Raw genomic sequence first — 25,137 nt, 5'->3', positions numbered from 1 at the left:
CTACCTACCTTCCCCTCCTGCTTACCACAGTTGCTTGCTCTGAGCATGGAAACTCTCTAGGGCTCAACAAGAACAGTCTACAGTTCAGTGGCAGCCTTCTCCACCACATGTGCACATCTGCTCTTGCAAAATGGGAAGAAAATAAAGTACTAAAGGTAACATGGAAATTCAGAAACCAAAATAATATTTTAGCTTCTTTTAATTAGAGGAAAAAAAACTGAAAAAGGGAAGTTCTGTGAGTAGGTCAAATTATGTTAGCTCCCATGACTTATTAGACAAGTGTCTTTGCTATGGAAATAATTGTTTAAAATGCACAGTTTATGATAGAATTTGAAAAAGGACAAATTATACCTATATAAGGAAAAGTATATTAAAGATAATTCTGAGGCTCTAAGCTAGATAAATTCTGATATCTCCAATAGTTGTGTAGAGAGGACTTTTCATGAGAAAGATCAAAAGTTAACTTGAGGGAATCTCCAACAAGGTCTTCAGCAAGCAAGTGACATAGCAGAAGGTGCATGATGTGTGCATCATGGGGTTATGTGTTCAAAGGTAGTCATATTGATTATAGTTGTACAGTTTGAATTCCTCTGACTGGATTCCCAGTGACTTTAGATGTGTTTGGAATAGATGGTCTTTACTAAAATGAGGACCTCATTCATAAGTATGTTTGTGTTTTCTTTTTCACCAAATCTATATAAGCATAAGTCCTATTAATTTACCTTTTAAAATTCTCTCAATTTATCCTCTCTTCTCTACTAAACTGGAATTGCCTTAGGTCAGACCCTCATCATTTCTACCTTGGACTACCTACAATTGCCTTCTAATAGATCGCCTTACCTTCCATCTCACCATCTGGTCTATGTTCCACACATCACTAGAATGATCTGGGTAACAAGGAAGATCTAATCATTAAAATTGTTTAATGTGTCCACATTTCTTTAGGAAAATTCTAAATCTGTAATAAAAATGTACCAATATTCCCGATTTAGTTTCTTCCAACCTCACTAGAGTCACTTCTTGTCCTCCACCCCCCACCCCAGGTACCTTACATTCCAATAACACAGAACTCTTTGTCACTTCCTCAATGTCCCATCCTCTCTTGCCTTTAGGCCCATTGTTTGTCTTCTTTTCTCCACCCTGCATCCTGAAACAGGCTGTCTTCCACTTGCCCTAAGAGACTCAAAGTTACCTCCTCCAGGATACCTTTACCAACAGTACACCTTTCCATTCCAGACTGCCCCACTCCACCCAGGATGGCTTAGGTGTCTAACTATGTTTTTCCACAACACCAGGCATATAATTCTTATCAGACAGCATGTTTGTCATGTTTACTTCTCCACTCCTTCCCCACAAGAAGAAAGTTTTCTAAGGGCCAGGATTGTGTTTTAATACCTGTATCTTCAGCAAAAGCTCATCATAAAGTAGATAATTTAAAAATGTTTGTTGAAGGAAGAAATGAAGAAAGGGAGAGAAGGAAGGGAGGGAGGGAGGGAGGGAGGGAGGAGGGGAGAGGAGGGGAAGAGGAGGGGAGGGGAAGGGAGAAACAGAGGGAGGGAGGAAATAATGGGGAAATCCTTTTCAAAATTAACCTTGGCAACAAAAAATTCTGGGAAACAATTGAGTAAAACCTCCACCTTAATACCCAAGTAAAGCCTGCATTTAAAATGCTCTTCAGGAGGCATATTGAAAGTTTTTTTCTTGGAAGTGTGCTTGCTGGGAGTTACATGATGACAAGAATTCATATCTTAAGGCAACAAAATCAAAATTCCTTAAAAGAAAAAGCATGTTGTTCTCCCAAAAGTTTGCAGAACCCATAATAGATCTTATATTCTGCTATTTGTTCCTGCTTCAGGAGCATACCTGACAGTCTCATGGGTTACTAAAAGTATACCTCTCATCAATGCTAGTCAAAATTTTTTTGGATTTAGATTTCAACAAAGAACTAGCAAAATGTTTGTAGTGCTGAGTTGTGCCATCTGTGTGCACTACAACTCAAGGGACTACTTCATTGATGTGTTAGCAGAATAGTGTTATAAAAGGAATTCACAATGAAAGCTGTAATGACTTCCTCTTTAGGCCATTTGATTTGGGATCAAATATGACATATGCAAAAGTCCTAGGATCAACCTTGCCAAATGACAAGCTTGCAGAGTTCATAGTAAGTAAGGGCACAGTTTCTTATTTAACGGCTGTGCCCATCAATCAAGCACAGCTTTCTGGCCAAGATGGTCAGCAAGGTCTGCTGCACGGGAATGGATATTCCAGAGTCCCTGCCAGTCAGTGCAAACACACTAACCTCGGTTCAACTTGCAAGGTGATATCTCTGCTCCTTCTCTGGCAAAGCCAATATCTTGCTAGAAAGAAAGGGAAGCCATTCACATCACCCCCAAAGGAAACTTAATAGCTAACATCACAGTTCCCATTATTGACCACTGGACACATGATGGTAAATCCAAGAAGGGATCTTCACATCCAGAGGGTCCAGCACAAGATGCTCTAGGATAACAAAGTGTTGGTACTGCACTGGTCTGCACCGTAACACAAGAGGGGAATGGAGTCTGGTTATGCTAGATCAAATATTGGTAAAGATGTTTTCCACAGTATTCTCTTTTGAGACCCTTTGCCAAAGAGGTCAATGTTAAAACTTGCCTTCCTTAAGAGTACTGCAAGTTAATTGGGAAAAATGGCTCCTTTACAGAGAAGCAAATTGGGGTAAGAAATGTAAAAGCAGATGAATCACATTCTATGCAAAAATCAGTGCCTAATCATAAGATGAGGGCAGCTTGACTTCCAGAGGTTGTTAACAAATGTGCCAAGGTGATCCCAGAGACACTTGGCAGGAAAGGCAGTGCTATTCCCTCAGGAACAAACAATTAAACTAATTTCCTTGAATCAATTTAACTTGGAATATCTTCGTGGTTTCACTGATCATATTGAAGAACTCCAGAAACTACTTTCAAGGAATTCTCTAACTACTCAACCACATCCAATGGTTCTAAAGCCTAAGGCAAACCTTGGCAACCACAAGGATACTATAAAGAGCACCCTGGAAGAGCATCTCCATCTAGAGCCTGCAATAAATTAGCTGCTTGCTATTCTAAAGGAAAGTTTGTTTAAGTAAGTCTAAATTTAGAGTTTCAGAGTTGCCACTGAAAAAACTAAAATAATTGTCATTCAAGTGGGACTCTGAATTGTGATCAATTCAGAACTTAATAAATCTTAAATTTTCCTAATTATATAAGACCCTGTTTTCAAGGAATCCAGGAACAGGACTGCATTTTGAAGATGCATTGATTATGTGCTCAAAAAGCCTTGCAGAAATAACCATTGACTATCACATTTGATGATACTGGTTATAAGAATGGGGGAAATTTTTTAAATATAAAATCAGAAATTTTAATGTCTCTTTCTAAAGTTACTCATATTACTGGTATTCACCCCACCTAAGACAGTATGCATGTAATTACAGTTAGCCTTCTAAAAAGGCCAAGCAAGAATTTTAAGCTATTTAATAGTTCTTGAATTTCCACCATGTTTTCAGTTAGGAAGCCAATCACTTTTTCAGTATTAGGAGTAATCTTTTCCATGGCCCTGACCTCAGTAAGAGTTAAGTCTGACATCTGGGAAGCACAGCAGCCCCTGATGTCTGGTGTCTGGGCACTGCCCCCAACCAGTGATATCAGAATTTCTGGTGGTGGCAAAGAGGAGCATTGAAAGCTGAAATATTCCTAAAAGTTTCCCAGGTGATTCTGTTGTGTAGCCAGGGTTGTGAATCACTGTGGCAGATGAACAGCACTGTGCTAAACACAGCGATGGATGTAAGCAACATGTAATTTATTCCTTGCCCTTAAGGACTTTACTTTGGGAAATAGTACAGTTCTGCAGGTAATGAATATCTTTTGGAGTGCCTACCTGTTTCCCTCTTCTCTGAAACTTTTCCACCTACAGGCTGCCACGGGAGTGGGCTTAGGTAGCTGTTGTATAAAAAACCCCTGCCCCTAGCCAGAAAGGCCTGGCAAGACATATTCATGGTACTAAACGAGAAGAACATGCAGCCAAGAGTACTTTATCCAGCAAGGCTGTCATTTAGAATGGATGGAGAGATGCAGAACATCCAAGACTGGTAGAAACTGAAAGAATATGTGACCACTAAGCCGGCCCTGCAAGAAATATTAAGGGGGGTTCTATAAAAGGAGAAAGACCCCAAGAGTGATATAGAACAGAAATTTACAGAGACAATCTATAAAAACAAGATCTTCACAGGCAACATGATGACAATAAATTCATATCTTCCAATAATCACTCTCAACGTGAACGGCCTAAATGCTCCCATAAAATGGCACAGGGTTGCAGATTGGATAAAAAGACAGAACCCATCCATATGCTGTCTATAAGAGACTCATTTTGAACCTAAAGATACATCCAGACTGAAAGTGAAGGGATGGAGATCCATCTTCCATGCCAACAGACCTCAAAAGAAAGCTGAGGTAGCAATTCTTATACCAGACAAATTAGATTTTAAGCTAAAGACTGTAGTTAGAGACACAGAAGGACACTATATCATTCTTAAAGGGTCTAGCCAACAAGAAGATCTAACAATTGTAAATATCTATGCCCCCAACATGGGAGCAGCCATCTACATAAGCCAACTGTTAACCAAAATAAAGAGTAATATTGATAACAATATGTTAATTGTAGGAGACCTCAATACTCCACTCTCAGCAATACACGGATCACCTAAGCAGAAAATCCACAAAGAAACAAAAGCTTTGAATGACACACTGGACCAGATGGGCCTTATAGATATATACAGAACATTCCACCCTAAAACAACAGAATACTCATTCTTATCGAGTGCATATGGAACTTTATCCAGAATAGACCACATACTGGGTCACAAATCAGGTCTCAACCTATACCAAAAGATTGAGATTATTCCCTGCATATTCTCAGACCATAATGCTTTAAAACCGGAACTCAATCACAAGAAAAAATTTGGCAGAAATTCAAACACTTGGAAGCTAAAGACCACTCTCCTCAAGAATGTTTGGGTCAACCAGGAAATCAAAGAAGAACTTAAACAATTCATGGAAACCAATGAGAACAAAAACACATTGGTCCAAAACCTATGGGATACTGTAAAGGTGGTCCTAAGGGGGAAATGCATAGCCATCCAAGCCTCACTCAAAAAAAATAAAAAATCCCAAATGCGCCAACTAACTTTACACCTTAAAGACCTAGAGAAAAAGCAACAAACGATGCCTAAGCCACTCATTAGAAGAGAAATAAGATTAGAGCAGAGATAAAGAATTAGAAACCAGAAACACAGTAGATCAGATCAACGAAACTAGAAGTTGGTTCTTTGAAAGAATTAATAAGATCGATAAACCACTGGCCAGACTTATCCAAAAGAAAAGAGAAAGGACCCAAATTAATAAAATTATGAATGAAAAGGGAGAAATCATGACTAACACCAAGGAAATAGAAACAATTATTAGAAATTATTATCAACAACTATATGCCAATAAATTGAGCAACCTGGAAGAAATGGATGCCTTCCTGGAAACCTATAAACTCCCAAGACTGAAACAGGAAGAAACTGACAATCTGAAGAGGCCAATAACCAACAATGAGATTGAAGCAGTGATCAAAAACCTCCCAAAAAACAAGAGTCCAGGGCCTGATGGATTCCCTGGGGAATTCTACCAAACATTCAAAGAAGAAATAATACTTATTCTCCTGAAGCTGTTTCAAAAAATAGAAACAGAAGGAAAGCTTCCAGACTCATTCTATGAGGCCAGCATTACCTTAATCCCCAAACGAGGCAAAGACCCCATCAAAAAGGAGAATTTCAGACCGATATCCCTGATGAATATGGATTCCAAAATTCTCAACAAAATCCTAGCTAATAGGATTCAACAATACATTAAAAGGATCATCCACCACAACCAAGTGGGATTTATCCCCGGGACGCAAGGGTGGTTCAACATTCGCAAATCAATCAATGTGATAGAACACATTAATAGGAGGAGAGAGAAGAACCATATGGTCCTCTCAATTGATGCAGAAAAAGCATTTGGACAAAATACAGCATCCTTTCCTGTTTAAAACTCTTCAGAGTATAGGGATAGAGGGAACATTCCTCAAGTTCATAAAATCCATCTATGAAAAACCCACAGCAAGTATCATCCTCAATGGGGAAAAGCTGAGAGCCTTTCCCTTAAGATCAGGAACTCGCCAAGGATGCCCACTCTCGCCACTCTTGTTCAACATAGTACTAGAAATCCTAGCAACAGCAATCAGACAACAAAAAGAAATAAAAGGTATTCAAATTGGCAAAGAAGAAGTCAAACTCTCTCTCTTCACAGATGATATGATACATTATGCGGAAAATCCAAAAGACTCCATCCCCAAATTACTAGAACTCATACAGCAATTCAGTAATGTGGCAGGATACAAAATCAATGCACAGAAATCAGTTGCTTTCTAACTAACAATGCAACTATAGAAAGAGAAATTAGAGGAATGATTCCATTTACAACAGCACCAAAAACCATAAGATACCTCGGAATAAACCTAACCAAAGAGGTAAAGGATCTATACTCTAGGAACTACAGAACACTCATGAAAGAAATTGAAGAAGACACAAAAAGATGGAAAAACATTCCATGCTCATGGATCAGAAGAATAAACATTGTTAAAATGTCTATGCTACCTAGAGCAATCTATACCTTCAACGCCATCCCGATCAAAATTCCAATGACATTTTTCAAAGTGCTGGAACAAACAATCCTAAAATTTGTATGGAATCAGAAAAGATCCCGAATCACCAAGGAAATGTTGAAAAAGGAAAACAAAGCTGGGGGGCATCACGTTGCCAGATTTCAAGCTATATTACAAGACAACATGGTACTGGCACAAAAACAGACATATAGACCAATGGAACAGAATAGAGAGCCCAGATATGGACCCTCAACTCTATGGTCAAATAATCTTCAACAAAGCAGGAAAAAATATGCAATGGAAAAAAGTCTCTTCGATAAATGGTGCTGGGAAAATTGGACAGCTATATACAGAAGAATGAAACTCGACCATTCTCTAACACTATACACAAAGATAAACTCAAGATGGATGAAAGACCTCAATGTGAGACAGAAATCCATCAAAATCCTAGAGGAGAACATAGGCAGTAACCCCTTTAACATCGGCCACAGCAACTTCTTTCAAGATACATCTCCAAAGGCAAGGGGAACAAAAGCAAAAATGAACTTTTGGGACTTCATCAAGATAAAAACTTCTGCACAGCAAAGGAAACAGTCAACAAAACAAAGAGGCAACCCACAGAATGGGAGAAGATATTTGTAAATGACACTACAGATAAAAGTCTGGTATCCAAGATCTATAAAGAACTTGTCAAACTCAACACCCAAAAAACAAATAATCAAGTCAAAAAATGGGCAGAAGACATGAAGAGACACTTCTCCAAAGAAGACATACAAATGGCTAACAGACACATGAAAAAATGTTCATCATCATTAGCCATCAGGGCAATTCAAATCAAAACCACATTGAGATACACCAGTTAGAATGGCAAAACTTGACAAGGCAAGAAACAACAAATGTTGGAGAGGTTGTGGAGAACCCTCTTATACTGTTGGTGGGAATGCAAGTTGGTACAGCCTCTTTGGAAAAAAAACAGTGTGGAGGTGCTCAAAAAATTAAAAATAGAGCTACCCTATGACCCAGCAATTGTACTACTGGGTATTTACCCCAAAGACACAGATGTAGTGAAGAGAAGGGCCATATGCACCCCAGTGTTCATAGCAGCAATGTCCGCAATAGCCAAACTGTGGAAAGAGCCGAGATGCCCTTCAACAGATGAATGGATAAAGAAGATGTGGTCCATATATACAATGGAATATTACTCAGCCATCAGAAAGGATGAATACCCAACTTTTACATCAACATGGATGGGACTGGAGGAGATTATGCTAAGTGAAATAAGTCAAGCAGAGAAAGTCAATTATCATATAGTTTCACTTACTGGTGGAACATAAGGAATAGCATGGAGGACATTAGGAGAAGGAAGGGAAAAATGAAGGGGGGGAATCAGAGGGGGAGATGAACCATGAGGGACTATGGACTCTGAGAAACAAACTGAGGGTTTTAGAGGGGAGGGGAGTGGAGGGATGGGTTAGCCCGGTGATGGGTATTAAGGAGGGCACGTACTGCATGGAGTACTGGGTGTTATACAAAAACAATGAATCATGGATCACTACATCAAAAACTAACGATGTATTGTATGGTGACTAACATAACATAAAAAAAAAAAAAAAAAAAACCCTGCCCCTGCCAATCACACTGATCAAACAGAGGACTGGATATACAGCACAAGATGAGATGACTGAATCTCTTGAAGTTTGGAATTAAGTTCCCAAAAATCTAATTCAGTTATTTGAGCATAGTTGAGCTGAAAGAAAACTGAAATGATAACAGAGGGAAATGTGGGAGAGACAAAAGGGAAGAATGTGTAAGTAAGTATTCCTGGGAAAGCATCAGAGGCGTAGTATATGACCCTGAGAGTCAGGAGAAGAGCTGCCTAGCTTTCTGATAGGTTCCAGTTCATATCCTGCAATGCCCATTTTTTTTACTCTGTAGGTTCACAATACGTTCTCCTTATTTTGAGCTAATTGAGTGGGTCTCTATGCCTTTACTCCTTTCTTCATTTCGTATTCTGGGTCCCAGTTCAATTCCCATCTAATCTGTGACATCCACATCCTTACCTGGTTTCATGAAAATAGTAAGAGAGGTATGAGTTCAGATATGGGAAACCCAAGGGCACTGGAGTGGTCTGGAAGACTTCACAGATCAGGTGGAACTGAACTGGAATCTAAAAGGAGAAGAGAATGGAGCCCACTCCAGGTGAGAGAAAGAGCAAGCCCAAAGTCACAGATGCAGGAATGTACCAATGGAGCCTGGCACCTACATGGAAAGATGGGGGACACTGGAAAATTCATTAGCTTGGTGGGAATAAATCAAATTAAAGACCAGTAATGCTAACTCAGTGTTCTTCTAGTCCTTGGTTTCTCCTGCCAGTAAAACGTCCTCATGCTCTGTACTCTTAAATAAATGCTTTCTAAACCCTTTAATACATCCCATTGTGCCTAACCATTCTAGGGGAAAATGCACTAATTATAACAAACAGTAAAAAAAGAAAAACATTGATGGGGCACCTGGGTGGCTCAGTCAGTTAGTGACCAACTCTTGATTTTGGCTCAGGTCATGATCTCTGGGTCGTGAGATAGAGCCCCACATCGAGCTCCATGCTCAGCAGGGAGTCCACTTGAGATTCTCTCCCCTTCCCTCTCTATCTGCCCCTTGCCCCGTGGGCACACACGCTCTCTCTATATATAAAATAAATAAATAAATCTTTTTAAAAACACATTTTGGATAATATTAGATAAATATTTAATTTATCTGTGAAGTTTGCAGTAGTATTTACCATCAACTGGAAATAATGAGAACAGGGTTCTAAGTATTAGGTAACCTTTCAGCTCAAGCACTTTTCCATCAGTGATGTAGACACAGAGTCAAGGTGTGTGGCCAGGGGGCAATGCTGGCAATTAGCCAAAATGCATCAGAGTACCAGCCCTGGACCAAATTGTGCTCCAAGGGTCCCAAGAGCGATTCTCACCAGCTCACTTCCAGTGACCTTCTCCCTAGAATATCTACGCTCAGTATCTTCTATCTGTACTAAACTCGGTCCTTAAGTTAGAGGTGGCCCCCGCTGAATGGGCTCTTAGAGGTTAAGGGACATTTTATCAATGTGGAAACTAAGTTGGATAATTGTTAGGATCAAGGGGAATGCTGAATTCACTTTTAAAAAAAAATACTCTTTTCTTCCACCTACTATCTCCATCAGTTAACTGAAATCACTTTTTAAATTCTCTCCTCCTTTCCTTAGAATGCAGGCAGGAGCAGCTTGGGCAAAACCAGCCCACTCCATACGTCAAGCAGTGTTTGTATATATTTCAGCGTATCCAAGCAAGGCCTTTTTAACTTTCCATCCTACGAATGGAGCTGTACTTTCCTGAATGGCAGCCAGGAAAAAACTGGAGATTTGGCAGGAAGACTGTGGGAAGCCTGGTGCAACACCAGGCTGAGATCTGGAGAGAGGCTTTCTACAAAGGCAGAGGAGCGCAACACCTCCCTTTGTTTAGTGCTACATACGAGTACAAATGGAGCCCCCAGATTGCAATCAGGCCCTATTGTACAAACTTGGGGTTTCCATGCCACACAGCATTTTTGGCACAAGTACCTTATTATTTTTCAGCTGGAAAACCAATTAGCATTCTTTTTATATCTGGGTGTTAATACTTAGGACTTAGAGCGATATTTTGGCCACCAGCCCACATGGCTGTAGTCTCTTGGGTAATGCCTGACAAATTAAGATAAAACCGTTACTTCATGTTTTCCTACAAAGAGAAAACAAAAACTGTTTCCTGCTCTTATTAATTGGATGAAGTCAATTTCCACATTTAACAAATAAAAAGGTAGGCATAATCAGGGTGTCAACCCAGAGCTCTTATCTCTCCCCAGGCTGGTTCCTCTGCAGGAATGTGAGGGAGCAAGAACTGTCAGATTCTGACTAAGCTTTCCTTCTCTTGGGAAAAATCCTCATGGTCAACAGAAGATGGGCTTCAAGCACCAGGAGGTCACCCTTTGGCCTCTGCAGCGTTTTTGCTTCACAAGTTCAAGCAATGTGATCTACCTGGGGTAAAGAACTGTTAGCAGATTCCAGCCCTGACAAGTGGATTAGTCATAACAGTCAAGAGGGCACTGCCCAGTTTGAAAGAAATAAACAGAGCCAGATATTTCCCTATCTTAAAAGCAGAGCAAAGTAAAGTTCACACTCTAGGAATGTAGTTTATGATTAGAGAAAGCCATATCTGGGCTGCTGTCTCAGAATCTGAGCATGTGAAGAGGAGGAAAGGACATTGAAATTGTTTTGAGAGGTGCCCATCCTATGAAATACTCCCTTATGATAAATAAGCCTTGCCATGGCGACACAACTTAATGCCACAAGTCAGAGGAATGTGGCCCTCCAGCAGGCAGACCACGACTTGGGAAAATCTCCGGATGATGCAAAATATTTAGAAGGGAAGTGGTAAAACAAACAGAAAGGAAACAGCCATCCAACTGCAGTCTGAAGACAAAAATACGTTGGACATGAGAAATGGTTTGGGTATAGTTACAACAGCGTTTCTGTGTTGTCGGTACTGAATGTACATCTCTTTGCTAGAAATGGCCTGAAGGGTCTGCTGCTTCCCTTCAAGACTTTCTTTGTAAATAGTGGGTGGTGGCATCCTAAAAAAAAAAAAAAAAAAACAGAAAACAAAAAACCATTTGAAAGACTTTTTTAAAGAATTTGTACAGAACATTTTCTTTGCAACAAAATCTATTCTGGAGCTATATTATTTAACAAAGGGGCTATGTTCTGAGTCATACGGAAATTTATTATCCTTTTTTTTTTTCTTATTGCTATGTTTGCTATCAACCACAGAAAATGATTGCCTGTATTAATCTAAAGGAGTGACTAGAAAATGCCCAGTCTTGCACAGGAAAAGAAGCATTAGAATTGAGGCTCCAGGCACAGGAGTCATCCATTCCCCTATGCACGAGGGGTCCATATATTCCAATTTGTCCACAGAGTCTCACTTTACTCCAGTTGTTCAGGCTTAATTACTAATAATTCCCCTTTTCACTCACAAAAATGGTTTGCATAATAAATAACTTAGTGACCCTACTCCTGCTCAGAGACCAAAAGTCTTCTGTCTATTCCCAAGTCCTCAGAGGACACCAGTCTAATGCTTTGCCAAGCTCAGAACATGAAAGCAATATAAAAAAGGGAGGAGATGGGGGAGATGCTGCCATCTTGCAAAGGTGTTGAGGCAGCCTCAACAGTTTGGCTTCACCTAAAAGAAGCATAGAAAAACCATGCAGAAATTCAACTCCGCTTCAACTGGGGAAAGGAGAGAAACTGTCCTTCTGTAAAGATCCCCTGAGGCAGCCTTCAGGAGTACCTGGGCACTTCCCATAAACTGAGGTCTAAACAAGTGTTTCTTTGTCAGATCCTGAAAGGCAGGCAGTCATTTCAAAAGCAGACATGCATGCTTTTTTGTGCCTGGCAGTCTGGAATATACAGACATCCCCTCACTGAACAATTATTTGACTTGCGATTTTTTTTACTCTACCATGGTACACAAGCAAGACACATCCACTAGAAACCATACTTTGAATTTTCAATTTTGATCTTTTCTAGGGCTAGCGATATGGCCCTTTCTGGGGATGTCAGGCAGTGGCAGCGAGCCACCTATACAACCATTCTGGTTTTCACTTTTAGTACAGTATTCAATAAGTTACATGAGATAGTCAACACATTATTATAAAATAGGCTTTGTGTTACATGATTTTGCCCAACTGTAGCCTAAGGTAAGTGTTCTGATCATGTTTAAGGTAGGCTAGGCTAAGCTATGATGTCCAGTAGGTTAAGTGTATTAAATGCAATTTCAGCTTACAGTATTTTCACCTTATGATGGGGAATGGGGACATAACCCCATCATAAGTTGAGGAAGATCTATATTGCTTAGATGTTCCAGAGCAGAAGGTATTTAGCCATTTCATAGTGCCGCAAGCTACACTGCTGGGCTGCAGCTATTTGGATCAGAATGGAAATGCTTTGATCTCTTTTACATCTAAGTTTAATTGTGGCCTGGGCCCAAAAGGTGGACTAATTTTGGCAACTTCCCTTGTACACTTTTATCTAACGATAAAAGGAACACTTGGAAGTATAAACAGAAGGTGTATTTCTGTAAGCCCAACAGCCACCACATCAAACAAACAAGACTATAGAAACTTGTGCTGAATATTAGCTCTGATTTCTTCAGCTCTGCTCTGCTCCCTCATTCATTGGCAGCCAGTAGGATCATTTCCTCCCATTGTAAACATAGAAAGATTATATAACATTAAAGAACTTAAAAAGGAAAGAACATTTCCAGCATGGTGACTTTCAGTTTTACGTGAAATTTTTTAAAATCCCATTTTTTAAGTTACAAAATTATTATACTGGCCTTGCTTGGGTCCAGGAGTTCAAGGTTCTTATACATGCTCAGAAAATATGTGGATGACTGGAGATGTTGGAAGAGTCTTTCTCCTAACCTCCTATGTCTCAAGAGTTTGAGCTTTAATTGGAATTTACAGCTTGTGAAGCTCAGTTAGAATGGAACAAAGGCCCCCACAGGAAGCCAGCCTAGAGCTCCAGGAAGGAATCATGTTTGATAATGAACTTTACACTTTGCAAATTCTTCAGTCAAGGACTAAATGAAAGCAACTCAAGAGCCCAGTGGGGTTTACTATAGCCTATTTGATCTCATAGAGCTACAGTTCATTCCAGTATAGGCCAAGGGACAATGGAGTTCAAAAAGTGGGGAGGTGGTCTCTTTATAGGGACACACATCTGAGAACACAGACACAGTTTAGCTGAATGCAAATCAGATAAGCTCTGCGCGAAAGTATTGGGCACATTATTACCAAAGCAGTGCACTCAGTAAAAATAAACTGTATCAAATTGGAAGGAGAGGTTTCTGGCCTTTCCTTGCCAATATCTAAGGAGACAAGTGAGTTTCGTGAAGGACTCTTAGGACACATAAGAATATGACATGTCTTAAACATACTAACTTTGCCCACGACTCCCTTCTAGTGATTGGACCAATGAAGATAAACGAACCAGACCGGTGTTGGAAAGAGCTGGTGGAAAGTAATAAAGCAGAATTTATGGATTAAAAAGTCCTAATATAGAGAATTAAAGTAACACTGAGAAACACTTTTTGTGGGTTATCAAAGGGCATCACAGTAATAATTTGTCTGCTGAAATATACTTTTTAATTTTTATTCCTTTGAATGAAATTGCCTTTTTTTGTCTTGGTACATTGTCCGCTTAAAAGTTAGAGGAGTAGTACCACCTCAATTGGCTTTTCAGTGGTAAATATTTTCCAGGTTTCTGGATAAAGGGATGTGACTCAAGCATGAGAAATATGAAATTCCCATTAAAGTTTCCTGGCCATCTCGGAAATCTGAACTCCACGTAAAGCTTGAGAGTTGCATTAGATCACATCTAAAACCACTTCCAATAATGCAACTTTTGCATAACAAGAATCTCAAGTCTTAAAGAACTTCCTTTTATGTCCATTTCAACAACCCCTCCCCCAGAAAAGAAAAATTGGCAGCATATCCAGAGGTCAAGAGAAAATTTAAGTAGAGAGCGGCCCAAACCATGTTTAGTGACAGACATGTGATTCTCACACCCTCCTGGAAGCAGTCCTCTGTCATGTGAGGAAGAGCTTGAGCCACCATGCCTGACCTTCCCTAAATACTCCTCTCTTTGATTAAAAAAACTTTTTTTTTTTTTGGTTAAACAAACAACACATGAATATGTTCTCAGAGAACAGTCAATCTACACAAAAGCATATGGAATAAAAAATACAGAGACACAATGTATTTATACATACATGGGTCATAAGCATTTACATATGATTCTGTTATTCTATGGCAACTTCTTTGCACTTGGCTCTTCAAAAAAAAAGATTTTATTTATTTGAGAAAGAGAGCAGAGCTAGAGAGAGAGCACGATTGGTGGGGTAGGGCAGAGGGAGAGGGAGAAACAGACTCTCTTCTGAGCAGGGAGTTTAGGGCTGGATCCCAGGACCCTGGGATTATGACTTAAGGTGAAGGCTGATGCTTAACCTACTGAGCCACCCAGGTGCCGGCACCCCTCACTTGGGTCTTAAAGAACGTTCTAATTTAGTTTTAGTAGATAAAGCTCTGGCTCTTTCTTTATAATAACGGAAGGGTCTGAATTTTATTTATTCTGTCTTTTGTTGATAGTATTTGCTACTATAAAAGAGAATACCCTTTTTAAATATATTTTACTGACTATGAGTAAATATTTCTGTGGGGCAGATTCCTAGAAGTAGATTGCAAGGCCAAAGATTAGGCTTATTTTAAATTTTGGTAAATATTGTCTAATTTACATATATTTTGGTCATATGCATTTCTTTTGTAAATGGTCCTTTGTATCCTTTGTCCACCTTCTATTTGGTTCTTTGTGCTTTGCGTATTCATATGTAGTCACTCATTGTATATTGCAAATACCTTATATATGTTGTAAATATTTCCCCAGTCCGTAGTTTATTGTATAACTTAGTTTTTACTGTTGTCCCACAGGAGGATTTTTGTTTTTATGAGGTTGAAGTTACAAATACTTTCTTATATGATTTATGATTTTTGTGTATCACTTAGGAAAGCTTTCCCAATTCCCAGAGTTATAAAAATTTTTTCTACATTTTCTTCAAATACTTTAATAATTTTTTAACATTTATTCTTAATAATCTCTCCAAAATATATTTTTGCTTATGATGTGAGCTGAGTTCAATTTTTCCCCCAAAAGGATAGCCAACCATCATAATGCAATTCAGCGAGAAGTCTGAACACCTTTACTGATTAGAGACAACATTTTTACTATAAACTACATTCCTGTATAATCCTGGGCTTCCATTCTATTTTTTTCTATTAATGTGTTTGTCTATTCCTGTGCCAAAATACCCTGTTTAAATCTCCTTACATTATGTTCTGATTACTAGTAGGTCAAATCCCATCATTCTCTTCTTTAAAAATTGGAGTTACTAATAAGCATTGCTGTTCTTTCTTCCATATGTATTTGAAAGCCAGCTTGTCAACATCTTGACATTGTTGAGTCTTCCCATTGAGAAATATGGAATAGCACTTTATTTATGTAGGTTTTTATACCCTATTCATAAAAGTCTGGCAAATTTCCTATTTATTCTAAATATAAAATGAGTTTTATTGCTATTATGAATGAAATCCTACTTATCCTTATGTTTTCTAATTGATTATTGCTAATATCAAGAAAGCCAATGATTTTTGCATACTGACTTTTATATCTGATCACCTGACTATATTCTTAAAGTACCCTCTTAAATTCTAACAGTTTTTTATTTTTGTTTTTTTTATCAGCCCCTGATTTTCTTGGTAGAAAATCTTATATATTTTTCAAATTACTTATTGGGGTTTTAGTAAAACTTAAAACCCAAGTTTTTTTAAGATCAACCAATCAACAGTTAAGCTTTGAAAGTTTTATAGACTGAATGTCTGTATTTCCCCCAAATTCATATGTTGAAGCCCTAACCAACAATGGATGAGATGATATTTGGAGATGCGGCCTTAGGAAAGTAATTAGGGTTAAATGAGGTGGTGAGGGTGGGCTCTCATAATAAGATTGGTGGTCTTACAGGAAGAGAAAGAGAGAGATCTCTTTCCCAGCACACATACCAAGGAAAGGCCATGTGAGATCACAACAAGAAGGTAGCTATATGCACGCCAGGAAAAGAGGTGTCATCAGAACCCAACCAAGCTGGCGCCCTGATCTCACACTTCCAGCCTTCAGAACTAAACTTTAGAAAATAAACTTCTGTTGTTTAAGCCACTAAGTCCGTAGTATTTTTTATTAGCAGCCCATGCTAAGACAGAACTTAACATTATGCTAGGCATGGTGGGGATATTTCTGGGATCCCAATGAGAAAACATGCCAACTCTTGTTTGTGTACTTACAGGTTCAATACCTTGACATTATGGTTTGCTTGCTTCGGACTTTTTGGTATAGGTCAAGTACTATATTCTTTTCCTAGTAAGTTTATCCTACTCCTCCCACACATACACAAAAAGAGTTTCAAATTTAATAGCTGTTTTCAATTTCTAATGCTTGTCAACAGTGAAACTTACATCAAGAATATATAAACTATAAAGGGAAGCCATCCCTAAAACTGAATAAATAAGGACAAGAGGAAATCATTTTCAGCTTCACTAGCACACAGGCTATTTCTATTCTTAGCCAGCCTGGGTCTTCCATAGAAGAACACCCCCTGGGTCAGGGTTTGCCTGACATATGGAAATGCTGCAGCAGACTTCCTCTGAGTAGCCCAGCCCTTCAGCTTGCAAGGCCACATTTCCTGTGGGAAGGAATTCCTGAGGCCAGAATCCTTGCTAACTTCCCTTCCCAAAACTGATTGCTTCATAAAAGGACACACTTTCTCTGGTTTTGTAGGTCCAAAAGAATATAGAAAAATTAAGATAAACAACTTTTGGGTGATCTTGTCCCTCCATTTTCTTTCTTATAAGCTATGAGCTTGTTTCCTTCAACTTAATTTGTATGTAGTAGATCCTTTTGGGTTTATAGATACAGATGGGAGAGATTCATGGATGAGATGTCATATTCTATTTTATTGGTTATGATGGATTGGTTTGCTCCCTGAGCCATCCCTGACTGACTGTGGCTTTCCAGAGCACTGTTTTGAGGAAAGGACTGAGGCTGCTTCTGGCCATGATCAATGAATAATGTCTGCCATGAGCATGGGAGAGAAAGTGGGGGATGCCTGCCAAGCATTTCCCATCTTTGAATATGATTGGTTTTTTGTTTCTGAGCTTAGTTATATAACCTTGGAAGTTTTATTCATTTGTAGCTATTGTACACATAAAAGGAAAAATATTGTTTTTTTTTTAACTTAAATCAACAAAAAGCCCAAACAGTTAAGGGCTCTTAAATCTAGGAAGCCTTTATGCTAAACACTGAGTGTATTAGTGTATAACCTAAGCAAAGCCTGTGTCAAAATAATACATTCCATAAACATATTATTACATAGTTGTGATTTTCCTCATTATGATTAATGGTACTAGTATGGTGGTACTAGTACCAGTAAGTTTCAAAATCCAACTTGGTATAATACTGGGTGGCATATAAGATTATCAATGAAATACGAGCCAGATATTTTCAGATAAAAATAGAGTACTTCATTTTCACAACTGAAACATGGCCCGAGGCTAAGAGCTAAGGAAAGAATATGAATGTTGTTGGTTTTTACCAAAGACGAGTTTTATGTTTTGTGTAATTGAGTGAGTAATACAACCCAAAAGTTAGACTTTGCAAAATATTTCAGAAACTTTCAAGAAAATAGTGATGCAAAAAAAAAAAAAGGAATGCACGGTTCTAGGCATTGGAGGTTCACAAGTCTGTCTTTCAGAGTGGAATTATCTGTAAAGTATGGTAGTGACAACAGTTTAAAAAGTTAAAAAAAGTGTTTAGCTATGGGTTGGAATATTATATCATAAGAACTCAAATCACTATTTTTCCATTTCCATATATTTCTAAGATTTTATTTTTTTTTTACAGGCAAGGAATCATTCCTTCTAACTACCCACTACGGTGACTCAACTTGTCTATTATATTAGAAATATTGTATAAGAAAAGAGAGAAGGGGAATTCACCTAGAAAATTAGCTAACAATCATCATACTAATCCATTTCCATGAACCATTATGACACATCTTAAGATAGCCCCGCAGAAATCACACAGAAATTTGGGCTACAAAACAAATATCTATATTGATACTATATTTTTTATTAATCTTCCAGTTTTTTAAACTATTTTAAACAGCCATCTGTAATATGTTTCCATGAAATTTAATGGTACTTCCTTCTAGTGATGATATGCCTATCACTGTTTCCCACTAAATTCCTAACAACACGACCTTTGTCAGCAAACTTGGGTAAAAAATGAGTGTTTAGACTATGTGCTTACCATTAGCCAATAGCTTCTTGATGTTCACACCTCTAAGGACTGAACCCATTGGCCCTAAAGAGAGATTTCTGTTCAGAATAACAAATCGATTTTTAAAATTATGAAAAATAATTTTTCCCAAATCTAGTCCAACAACATTTATAAAAGGTTGAAAGCCTTGTCATATCTCATCAGAATGGTAATATGCTTAGTCATACCTACTTTTTTAAACTATGTTCCTGAAGTATACCGATATTCAGAAATATAAAAAATATGTTGAAGTTATTATAGTGATGCAATACCATGAATTTACAATTTTGCTATTTATTCATTGGAGACAATGTCTTTGAAGTGACTAGAAGATCAGTGTTTCTTTTAACCTATGCTGCATTTGACCCTAACACTAACAAAACCACATGAAGATATAAAGAAATTCCTTGATTTTGCTACAATTTTATTTTAAAAATTACCACTCCAGAATAATCTGCTGCAAAATATATGGTCTGTGTAGGAAAGCTATGACAGCTCTACTATTATATACAAGACCCTAAAAACCAAATAAACATATATTCGGGCAGCTCTTCATCACTGCAGTGTAGCATGCTGATTGTTTATGGCACTTCCCTCCAGGCCCTAGCCTTGAATCCCAGCTTGACAACTTTCTAGCTATGTGACCCAGTACAAGTTACTTAAACATCTCTGTTCTGAATTTCCCCATACATAAAATGAGGGTACTAACAGTGCCCATTCAGAAGGTGGTATGATAATTAAATGAATAAATACATGTAAAGCACTTAAAATAGTTTCAAGCACAAAATAAATATCATTTAAAATAAAAAAATGATGCCAGAAGTTTTCAGGAATAGGTAGTTGTATTTAGGAGCATGAATTAACAATAAAGCAATAGAATCTATTTTCAAAAATTGGAAAAGATATAATCAGGGTGTGGTTTGGACAATTCCCAGTCTTTTGGTTCACCTGGTCTTTTTGTAGTAATGTCTTGCATGATGTGTCAGACTCTGAAACAGATTTCAATGCCTCTTCATTTTCCACAGGATTGATTTTATGAGAGTTTACTAAGAAGCCAGATGACAAATGGACTGTTACCAAAGTTTTTTGTTTTTGTTTTTGTTTTTTTACCACCATAATGATTTTTTAAATAAAGTATAAAATGTATGGGCTTCACAATTTTTTATCAGAAGAATGGTTTCATTTCATAGACAATGTATTCCATAATTATCCTTTGGTAATACATTGAGTCTGGCAAAAAGCTAGTCACTCATTCTGCAAAAATTGTGAACAATTGGGAAGTTACCTGAATTAAATGGCATCATTTATGAAAGTTTAGTTGTTATTACCTGATTAACAACTGCATTAAGAATGAAGCTTTGAGGCAAAATAATCCAGCTTAAAGGCCAAGTATCAACACTATTAGATACATACATGATCACAGCCTACAGTACAAGATAGTATCTATAAAATTTAAAGTTGAAAGAGACCTTAGAATCCATATAATCTAACCTCCTAGATTTTATAATTGAGTAATCTGGAATTCCCACTAATGAGCATACATTAACTATGGGAATCAGCTATGAAGTTACAGAATCCCAACCAAAAACCAGAGCCCTAAACTTTAGGTTCAGTACTTTTTTTTTTTCCTTTTAATGTATTCCAAACCACCTCCTTGTTGCAAGGATCAACATTCTTTTCTCTGAATTAACATTGCCTGGGGGTGCCTGGGTGGCTCAGTTGGTTAAGCGACTGCCTTCAGCTCAGGTCATGATCCTGGAGTCCCTGGATCGAGTCCCTGGATCGAGTCCCTGGATCGAGTCCCGCATCAGACTCCCTGCTGAGCAGGGAGTCTGCTTCTCCCTCTGACCCTCCCCCATCTCATGTGCTCTCTCTCTCTCAAATAAATAAATAAAATCTTAAAAAAAAAAAAATTGCCTGGTGATTAAGTTGAATATGGGTTTCATTTTATAGATAGTAGGTGAAAAATACTAGGTTGCCTTTGATTAAATGCTAACCATCTTTCTTGGCTCATTGCCTGTATGTATTTTTCAAGTGATTTATTGTACAGAGATTCTCAATGATTTGTGTCAGCCACAATGCAAAATGAAAAGGGACTCAGCTGCAAAATTAGGGACACCATTAGTAACAATGTTAAAAATTTCCCTGATAATAACTTAGCAAAATAGAAATGGGAATGGGGAATTTTTTAAATTTATTTTATTAGAATTTTGCCTTTAACCTTTTCTTTTTACATCACTGCTTAAAAACCACATTGTCATCTTCCTCCCTTGAAAGAGACCCAAGAGATCATACCTTTGCTGTTGGCACTTACTAAAGTTGAGCATTTGAAAATAACTAGGTTGAACTTCAGCACTGTCAATTCTAACCTGAGCTTTAAATATCACATCACTGCAGGCAAATGGTATACATTTATGAGGAAGAAACTGGTTCCTATATTTATCTTACTAATGTGATTTTTATTGACAAGTAATGTACTCAGTGTCTCACAGTCATTTTTTCCAAGGAACTGCCTTGTGAGACAGGGATATTTGGTGCTTGATTGAAGGTCGCTCCTTGAAGATAATCCAAACTGCATTGGCATTTTATTGAATCCTGCAAATAGCATTATATTCTGCTTCAATGCAGAGACATATCAAAAGCTAGGATGCTTTTCTCTAGGAATTTCTAATGATGCTGAAAAGTTTAAAACTGTCTTTCACTGTGACAGAGCAATACTAATGAGAAGAGTTTGAGCATTGGCAACAGTTGCAGTATGTCAAGTTATTCAAGGGATCACATTAATATTTCCCTTTTGTTTTATAATCAGTAGTACTGGAATTGAATAGCTCTTTCCCATTTCATTATCTGGTGAACTGCCTTTCTTTCCTTGCCATCTCAAAAATCCCCTCTTCCTGCAGTCTTCCCAAACTCCCTCAGGCAATTAGTAGTTCCCTTCTCTCTGAACCAAAAGCACATTGAACACCGCTTTAACACCATTTGTCGCACTGTCACTATTATTTCTTTCACATCTGTCCTCACTGGAGTACAGTAATGGGGTCATCTTTTTATCTGCTGTGCCCCTTGCACAGGGAAGTATCAAGATCTGTCTTAAACTGTTGGTCCAGTACCTTTATGACATTCTTTCAAATTAAGAAACTTAATACAGGAGTTACAATAATAAATAAAATTATGTATTAAGTAAAGGAGGAGTAACCGTCTGTGCCCATAAGACCAAAACATGTAAGCACTATGAACACAGATATACACTGAATTAGGTTCACCATCCCTCATCTGAAACTCTTGAAGATAGCTGTATTTCAAAATTCAGAACTTTTAGTGAATTTTAGAATGTGACAGTCTGTAAATGGCACATTGTTTAATATTCCCATCATGGTCTGGGTTAGCATCCCCCCAAATACCACATTAATATTTCTATAGCATAAGTATGAATATTCACCTTCAAGAAGAATAAAGACAATAAAAGTGGCCTCATCAATTCAGGTTAGGTTTCACCACCAAATGAGTTTGCCACAAACTTATGAAAAATTTTTTTGGTTTTCAGAGTTCTCTGGATTTTGGAATTGTGAATAAGGGATTATGAACATGCATTAACAAAATCCATTTGGTGCTTCATCAAGTCTGCCTCTTTAAATACACTCAAAACTGAATTTGGAACAAAACATTATTCTTTCCTACAAAAACAGAGTAACAGAATAAAATATTCTTCATGTCTGTCACTGAATTTTAGTCTATTTCCAAAATCTTTATTCCTATAAAAATGTAAATTGATCTGCATTGGTTTATCCCATCAGTAAGTTATATTACTTGGAAGGATATAAACAGGCAAAAACAACCAAATTATTGAAAAGCTGGTATAATGATCTTATTAAATGAAATGGAATAATAAGAGGGCTTTCTCACTGTAATCATTTAGAAAATTTCAATTAACTCATAAGGCAAAAAATATAAATTAGCAGATGTATATTGTGATAGGATTATTGTTTCTCTTTTAGTACTTGTACTTAAACTTTTTTTTTACAGTCAATCTAGTTTTTAAATGTAGGTTTTACTATTACTATTCAGATATGTCAGGCTGACAGATCAGGAGACAACTGCCACTGAAAAGATAGTTTGTTATACTCACAGTTCCCAAGAGGAGGGGGCATGCTACACCATGTGGGGCCACACAGGAAAGCCTCAGTCTCAGTCAGGCAGAGGGAGCAAAGAGAAAACATGGAAAGAGCCTTCACTGCAGTTTCTGTGGGAAAGAACAGGCAAGGCAGGTTTAGGATTGGCTAGTTTGAATAATTTCAGCAGCCTCTGGGGCATAGGGACTATCCCACATCTGGAACAAAATCCTGAAGTGATTAGAGCAGGTGGATAGTGGCCCAGAGTGTGAGAGGCCAATAAAGGGGGTGGCTGGTTTACAGGCTCTGGGTTGGTTGGTTGGCATATGAAGGTACCCTCCAGTGTGAGCTGATTGCTATCTCAAGGAATTACTTAGCTCTTGAGAGGGCAGTCCCTCCACCATCATCAATGGATCAAATGCAGAAACTAAAAAATATTATACCATCTACAAATGCAAGCAATTATATAAATTTAAACCAGTAATGAATTCCACGAATTATTGCATTACTCTATTAATTTTGTTTTATTATAGTCTTTTTCCCCTTCATTGTAAGAACACATAACATATTCAAATTATTACTTTTTAACCTTTTTTTCATTTTTAGTTTAAAAGCTGAATCATGTTCAGAGAGTGATGGGCTTTGGTATATAGTACAACCTCAAGGAACATTAATTCTCTTGTCTTGCCACACGTCCTCTCCTTTTCTCTTTTTTCACTCATTTACTAATATTTATTGAGAACTCACTGTGTACTATGCTAGACACCAGGATTGCACCTTGCAGCCTTCACAGAGGGGACTATCTCACAGGGGCTGCAGATATTCAATACATAACCACACACAGAATTAACTATTTGGCATCCTGAGAGGCCAGAAGATACTGCAAGGAGCATGACGCCCTCATTAGTTTGAATTCAAGAGCACATCCTGTAAATAGTTTTGAATATCATTTAATAAATTTGAATTATTTACTTATATGCATTTTGCAAAGTTTGGACTTGAAATCTTCTGAAGTTGGCAAGCAATAGAAATTTCTTTTAAAATTTTTATGGGACATATGAAAAATATACCACATGAAGCAACTTATAAATAAGATATAAAGTAGAATTCTGAATTGTGAGCTTTCATTATTCCCTTGAAACTGTTCCATTCTGTTGTATTTATTGGGTACCTGCTATATGCCCAGAAATCTTTGCTGGGAAGTTCCAGGTAATGCAAAACCATAAAGTGTGATTAGTTCATTGTTCTGAGTCCTGAGAGGCCATCAAGGGTATATAACACAAAGGAACAAGCACATTCAACAGCTTTAGTAAGAAACTGAAAGAAGGTGTTATTAGAGGGCGCCTGGGTGGCTCAGTCATTAAGTGTCTGCCTTCGGCTCAGGTCATGATCCCAGGGTCCGGGGATCGAGTCCCACATCAGGCTCCCTGCTAGCAGGAAGCCTGCTTCTCCCTCTCCCACTCCCCATGCTTGTGTTCCCTCTCTTGCTGTGTCTCTCTCTCTGTCAAATAAATAAATAAAATCTAAAAAAAAATGAAAGAAGGTGTTATTAGAAACTGAAACTCAGGGGCGCCTGGGTGGCTCAGTTGGTTAAGCGACTGTCTTCGGCTCAGGTCATGATCCTGGAGTCCCTGGATCGAGTCCCGCATCGGGCTCCCTGCTCGGCAGGGAGCCTGCTTCTCCCTCTGACCCTCCCCCCTCTCATGTGCTCTCTCTCTCTCATTCTCTCTGTCTCAAATAAATAAATAAAATCTTTAAAAAAAAAAAAAGAAAAGAAAAAAAGAAACTGAAACTCAGAACATTGAGGTGTACCCTCCCATCTCAGTCTAGTGAGGAATCTTGGATACATCTTTATGGGGAATTTTGTCATATTTGGAAGATATATATCAAAATATCTGAGAGAAAGAACTAATATTACAAAACCCTGTTTTTATTAAATTCTATTGTTGCAGTGATGTGCAACAGGTCATTTAATAGAGATCATGATATCAAAAAGTGAAGTACTATGAGTGTCTATTTGGAAAATGAATTTTAAAAAGAAAACAAAAAGGTTATCTACAAAAAATGAATGAAGATAGATTGGTTAAAAATAGTCCCCAATGATCTGGGATAATGTTTCATAGAAAGCCTTTATTTGGCCAGCATTTATGACAAGTCTATGGAGGCACTCATGGTGAATTAGTAACTCATATAGATCTAACACTGTTATTGTTGTTATAAAAGCTGTATCGCATAAGTTGCTTTTTTGAACTATATGCACTTGTGTGTAATTTTTATTAATCAGATATGTAAACAAAAGGATAAGTT

The 25,137-nt window shown here is 37.9% G+C and overlaps 2 long non-coding RNA genes across 2 annotated transcripts in view; one reads left to right on the top strand and one right to left on the bottom strand.

Moving 5' to 3' along the window:
- Positions 1-18,818, top strand: part of LOC123835369 (uncharacterized) — a 68,167-nt gene extending 49,349 nt beyond the window's left edge. Inside the window, exon 7 of the long non-coding RNA XR_010406415.1 lies at positions 18,305-18,818. This is a non-coding gene — a long non-coding RNA (uncharacterized LOC123835369). The remainder of the gene's footprint in view (positions 1-18,304) is intronic.
- Positions 1-25,137, bottom strand: part of LOC129045470 (uncharacterized) — a 196,556-nt gene that overhangs the window by 61,076 nt on the left and 110,343 nt on the right. The window contains exon 3 of the long non-coding RNA XR_008505234.2: positions 22,848-22,961. This is a non-coding gene — a long non-coding RNA (uncharacterized LOC129045470). The remainder of the gene's footprint in view (positions 1-22,847; positions 22,962-25,137) is intronic.

This window comes from Mirounga angustirostris, unplaced genomic scaffold (genome assembly GCF_029215605.1).
Source record: "Mirounga angustirostris isolate CCGP_5_RB_7025 unplaced genomic scaffold, mMirAng1.0.hap1 SCAF_12, whole genome shotgun sequence".
Taxonomy (NCBI): Eukaryota; Metazoa; Chordata; class Mammalia; order Carnivora; family Phocidae; genus Mirounga; species Mirounga angustirostris.
The sequence above is the reverse complement of the archived record's forward strand: the minus strand, read 5'-3'. Positions and strand labels throughout refer to the sequence as shown.